The 6,506-nt window shown below is 42.3% G+C and overlaps 1 protein-coding gene across 5 annotated transcripts in view; it reads right to left on the bottom strand.

The window, feature by feature from the left end:
* Positions 1 to 6,506, bottom strand: part of LOC106471312 (protein-cysteine N-palmitoyltransferase HHAT-like) — a 55,121-nt gene that overhangs the window by 23,584 nt on the left and 25,031 nt on the right. The window lies entirely within an intron of this gene.

Here is a 6,506-nt window from a genome sequence, read left to right as displayed (position 1 = left end):
CATCCTCACTCCCAAACTATGTGGGCAAGGAAAATTCCACTTGTCCCCAAAATTATGGGGAGGACGTGGAACAAGCTGTGCTCAACAAAGGACCCAGGATGGGACCACTGTGCATTTGGAATTATGAGGAGACAATGAACCCTCTTACATGAACAATGTACTGAACCAATATTGATCAAAAAGAAGGGCCATGCTCAATCCAACCTGATAGCCGAGTGTGAACTTTGAACTGGTATTACGAGTAGGCTGGTGCCTCTCCTACCAACATCTGGGAAAAAAAAAATAGGGTCCCAAGTAGGAGGGCCATCAGCTTTGACCTCTTCTCCGAGAGTGGGGCAAATTCACTCGAACACTCTGAAGGAATAACCTCTGTCCACTACCCTTGTGACTGGAAACAGTGTGTGGTAAGCACTCCCTAGCTCCACTAGTAGAATCTGGGTGGTAATGCATGTTGGGGAGTCTTGAGGAACAATGCTCTGGAAACAGTGCAATAGGTAAACCAAGTTCCCTAAATTTTTTTAAAAGCAAACCAACCCCGAGTTTTTAATCAAATGATCGGCAAGGCCGGACAGGATCCCCTCCTGCTTTAATCATGATAGCCCATGAGTGGTGGTGCAGCACAGTTCAGTAATACCACCTGGTCTGCCTCCAGGTGGTCTTATGGAACACCTCATTTCCACAGCACTTGTTGCAACATACATAAAGTATACTGTGTTTATGGTTGCTAGTGCAGAATTGGGTTGATAAAACACACCTGCCTGGGCAACACTCACCAGTGAGTGGGATCCTGTGAAAAAGAAGTAAACGATCCTGGAAAGTAAATAAGAGACAATATTAGGAATGAAGATACACTTCCTTATAGTCTAGCAGATGTGGTTAGGATAAGTTCAGGGGATAGTCAAAAACCCTCAGAGGAAGATATTGCCTGATCATACAAATAATGTGAGATAAAAGTATTGGGAGAGGTCCACCTACTAGCCTGCACAGTGTCCTCCAGCGAGCAATTCAACCAGGCAGCTAAAGACATAAAAATGTGATGAATCTGATGAGACGTGACTCAAACAAGTCTTCTCAACTCCAAAGAGAGCACAGAATAAGCAATATGGATCAATTTTCATACCCACCTCTACAAAGTAACTGGGGTAATACCACCTTAATATCTAGTTAGGTAACTGAAATGGTTGTTTTGGATGAAGGTCCCAAAATGACTTAAGGAGGTCGGAGAGCACTGGGGACTCAAATAACTGAAGGATTCCAAGGAATAGAAAATGTCATTGTCTAGCACCTCTAAAGGTGTTATTGCAGGCACCATAACACTTCAATGCCCTCATTGGACATAACAAATGTTCAGGATCCAATCAGCCATAGAGGTGAGAAATAGTGGCCCGATAAATTGATGAAAATGATTTATTCTCTTCCCTGGCTGCCAGTGTCTTAGGTAAGAAAGACCTGAGTATAGGAGGACACTGTTAGAATGATAAAGTGCCCTGTGCATATGTAGTGCAAACAACTCAGACAAGCGATGTCCGCAGGCTAGCAGCAACACAAAATAAACCTTAAGGGAAAGGTGATACATGGTACATGAGGCTAAGGGCTCAAACTTATGCTGAGAAAGAGCAGGTAATACCATCTTAATATCTAGTTACAGAACTGAAATGGTAGTTTGGGACGAAGGACCCAAAATGACTAGAGGAGGCCAGAGAGCACTGGGAACTCAAATAATTTTTGTTTCTTTGAGTATCTAAAAGTATCTAAGGCGATTGTGGAAGATGCAAAAACCTTTGTCAAAGAGCCAGGTCAATAAATGAGTTAAGGTTGGCACTTCTGGACAAAGTGGGTTGAACCTCCTTGCAATACCCCAATGTCCATCATGGGACTACACAAAGACTGAGACAGATACATGGCAACCTTAGAAATTAAACCCCAAAGTCATGCTAAGTACCGCATAACCTCCGTGCATGAAACTTGAGCTTCAGGATGTTTAGGTGTATGATGTAAGATTGTAGCTGCCTTAACAGAGATGGCCAAAGACGAAGTGGAATAGGTGGGCACTCCTGAAGGTACCACAGAATCAGAAACAACGGTTAAGCTGACACATCTGGTGCTACCAACAGTACCTGACAAGGGGTTGAATGATTCATAGCTAGTACTCTGAATAACATGTGAACCAGTGGGAAGGCATAGAAGTGCATTCCTGTCTAATCCTGACTAAAAGCATTTACTGCCAATGCCCGAGGTGATGTACTGGAGACCAAAATTGTGGTATTTGAGTGTTCCAATGAGTGGTAAATGCATTGATCATCAGTGTCCCAAACTGAGAGCAAATCCAACAGAAAACCTTGCAATGCAGCATCCATGCTGTTGGGAGAATCCAGCTCAGACAATTGCAAGGGGAATTAAGTGGGGAATAGAAGACTGGAGCAAGCAAGAAAAAATCATACCAATGCTTAGATGGGCAAAGGAAGGAAACATTAGCAGTTGAGTAATAGCTGTAGTGTGAGGGGAGGTAAGTATGTCTTGGAAATGTTAACTTCTGAGACAATACATCACCACATAGCTAGAATCCACACTGAAATGGTGGAGCAGCCAGTGAAAATATTACACCTAGATAAGCTCCCTTCAGAAAGCATCTGAAGATAAAGCTCACATAGTGTGACATCTAACAGCAGGGACTTCTTAGAGGCACACTTGTGGGAGACTGCATGTCATCTCAACCAGAATATGCTCTTCACCTAGAAAGAAAGTGAGGGAAAGGCAAAAACTAACAAGTGTTGTAAAGATGAGCTGAATTTTATCATGACCAATTGAGCACACTTACTCAAGTAGTCACCAAGCCAAAAAGTGTAGTATGGTTAGGGTGCAATCAGACCATATAGTGTGTATCCCACCTTTACTCAAGTGGACAGACATATTAAGGTGACAAATCTTTCCCAATACAGGAAGAGGACATGCTAGCTGTTTGAAGGGTGACCCACACTACACAAATAATGCCACCAATGCCCTACTTCCCACCATATTGTGATGTACACAACCAATGAGGAACTATTAATGGTCTCCCACCCCAGTGAACAGGAACTGGTAAGTGGCAAGACTCTTCACCAGATCTCCCCAGTGCAAATTCTTCCCCCTTCTTCAAGTGGAGCATGGGAGACCTGGTGAAGAGTGCCTGGACCTCCATCAAATTCTTGCTGGAAAGTCATTTATTGGAGACATTGCAGTAGGTGATCATAAAACCTTATCTTTAGAAGATGGTAAGCATGAGCCAGACAAATGGGCAGTCACTTCCCTTATACAGGTTTTTTCCTTGATAGTCTATGATGGTAGAGTCTGGATCAGGCAACTGAGTAATTTTAATACAATAAGAATACCTCTAGTGGTACTGCAGAACACCCCATCTTATCAGTGGACACTGGTAGATCCAGGGTGGATGGGTTGAGCACTTTCCATAACACCTAGCCTGATACAAATTTTGGGAAATAAGCATACCCTGGAAGCCAACACCAACCATCTGACAAGATCTTATAAAAGGAAAAATGGTGATAAAAAAGAAAATATACTTTCCCTTCTCAAAGATGGTATGTAGTTCTATTGAAAAACAGTAAGTGAATGGAGTCAAAATCACACAGGATGACATACAAGGGGCAGTGAAAATGAGATACAAGAGAGGAAGACAATTGATGAATCTGAGGCAATGAAATATGAAATATTGCTCTTCACCTTCCAGAGCAGTCACAGTCTTAAGAAGAAAGACCCAGTTTGAATAGAAAAGTGAGTAGGTATAGTGAAACAGAATGCAGGAAGCCCTGATGGCATATACATCTCAACAACAATGACCACAGGCAAGAAGTAGAAGACATAACTTCAAAAAAGGAAGGTATAAGCCAATGGCTTGAATGGAGCAAGTGTAAGAACGTGTAAAACCACATCAAAGTCCCAGTCAGGCATAAGAGTAGGACAAAGGTGTTGGTGAACAATGAAATATCAGAACAAATTAGAGAGGACAAAAGATGAAAAATCTGACAGTAATGGTAATGGCAATATGTAGTTGCCTGAAAACAAGCAATAGTGAAAACCAACATAACATGGTTAAACAACCACATGAAAAAGGCTGAAAAGTGGGCCACAGAAGGATGGTCCAGAAGAAGGGAGAGGCTGATGGACCAGCATAGTAAAACCTGCCACTTCTGTTGATAGACAGACTGAGTTGAAGGATGACAGGAATAAGATAAAAAAATGGTTATCAGAAAGTCCAGCTCTGAGAGCAATAGACTAGATAAGTCCCAAGTGTGCTGAGGAAGGGATGATACTCCAGGGTAAAAGAAAGTTGCATTTGGAGCAAGAGTGTGGGGGAATGGGACAGAGGAAGAGGGGGTTTGGGTGTCAACTGATGAAGCAGAGGAAATCAGGTTGTGCTGGCCAAAGAGGTGCTACCAACAGGAGTGTCACACATAAAAGCAATGATACATGGGAAAAAATGAATAGAAGAATAGACAAACAGTAAAAGGTAAGACCAGTCCTCTCTAAGAGCATCACGAACCAGGGCCAAAAGATGAGAAACTGAGGACCCAAAGAATGGAAGTTTGACACTGAGAGAGGTAAAATTATTCATAAGAGACATGCTCAATTGAGAGTAAACCAAATGAAAAACCTGATAGTGAAAAGACCACTCTATGGTTAGAACCCTGTCTAGCTGAGAAAGGCAATCTGCCACCAAGTTCAGAGCCTAAATATAACATATTCATTGCATGGAAGCAAAGAGCCCTGGAACAGGTATCCCTCTGACAGTTGTTATAAGAAACAATTGTGGAATTATCAGAGAGAGCCAAGACCAACCAATCCACAAGAAAAGAGACAATGTCTCAATGGTCAATGAGAAGTTCAAGGATGTTGACCTGCAATGAATGCTCCTCCAGAGTTCACATGCCCAAAGTCATGTAATCATTCAGAGATGCCCCTCCCCCCAAACCAGATAGAAGCATTTGTGAATAGATGGGGATTCAGTTAGGTGTGGCAAGGGGATGCCCACCATGGTTTTGGCATGGTCAAGCCACCAAGACAATCCTCAAGAAGAGAAGGGGGTGCACAATCGAAGACAACAGATCCTGGGAAAGGTTTGAGCGGTCCCACAATTTCCAATGGAAGAAGTACATGTGTGTGCAGCCTAAATCGATGAGTGGTTAATGGAAAGCCAGAATTCCCAAAAGTAAAAGAACCTTGTGTTCAGGGTGTAAAAGAGAAGCACAAACCTTGGTGACATCTTTCAATTGCTCATATGCAAATCAGTGAAGGCTGAACCAACTGAGATTGGAGTTGAAGATCATGCCTAGATGTACGAAATACAGATAGGCAGGAGATAAGATTTTTAAAGCTTGACATGCTAACCTAGCCAAAGACACTCTTATAGTAGAATGCAAGTGTGAAAAGAGAAGACAATCATCCATGTAGAAATGAAAGCTCAACCCCATTCCATGAACAAGGCAGGTAATTGTCCCCATGACTCATTTAAAGAGATAATGAGCAGATTCAATGCCAAAAGGAAAAGCATAGTATTGGGAGACCTGATACCAATAGATGAAATAAAAAGAAAACATCTGGAAAATGGAGCATTTGGAATGCATAAAAAGGCATCCGACAAGTCGACCTTGATCATCCAGCCTGAGAGAAAAGAATCACCAGAGAGAAAAGAAACTATAAATACAGGACCAAGGGATGGAATGAAACTGGTTAAGAGCTGACAGGTTGATCACCGGACTCCAGTTTCCAGTCTTCTGGAGGACCACAAAAAGATGAGAGGAATAACCAGACATAGGGGTACACATTTGAAAGAATTCTTGGGCAATAGACCTAAAACTTCATCTTTGAGACACTGAAGATAAAAGTGAGAGGAAGGACGAGGAAAGAAATGGAAAACAAGAGAAGGTGAAGAGAAGTGGAGAGATAGGCTGTGGTTGAGAACCTGGATAATCTATCTATCAAACAAAAACGAAGATCAAAGGCTGGTAAAGAGAAACAGACAAGCCCCCACAAGGCCAGACCTGACAAATTATTCGCCAAAAAGGCAAGCAACAACTTTGACATTGAGAAATGGGAGGATGGGATGTAGAAGAAGACCAAGAAACTGGGATGGAAAGGGAAGACATGTATTCAGTAGTCCAAGAAACTGAAACAGAATGGCAAGACAAGAAACCATAATAGAAAATGAAGACTTATGTCGGTATGCCTAATTTTGGGTATCCAGTGGGTCAGGAACACCCCTAAAGAGCTCTGGGAAAAAAAATGTAGCCTGACAAAGAACACAACGAGAAACAGGATGGAGGTGTATATTAGCTCGGAGAGCATCCCGTTCCAACAAGCCACAACAGCAGAAGGACCAAGAGGGGACAAGTTAGGGGGTTTCCCTAACAGACAGAGAAGGAAAATCCCAGGAGATATAAGACTTAATTGATTGTATTCTCAAGGGATGATACTTTCTAGTAAGTAAAAACCTTTGCTTAACGATGGACAGA

This window comes from Limulus polyphemus, unplaced genomic scaffold (assembly GCF_000517525.1).
Source record: "Limulus polyphemus unplaced genomic scaffold, Limulus_polyphemus-2.1.2 Scaffold4534, whole genome shotgun sequence".
NCBI classification, from domain to species: Eukaryota; Metazoa; Arthropoda; class Merostomata; order Xiphosura; family Limulidae; genus Limulus; species Limulus polyphemus.
The sequence above is the reverse complement of the archived record's forward strand: the minus strand, read 5'-3'. Positions and strand labels throughout refer to the sequence as shown.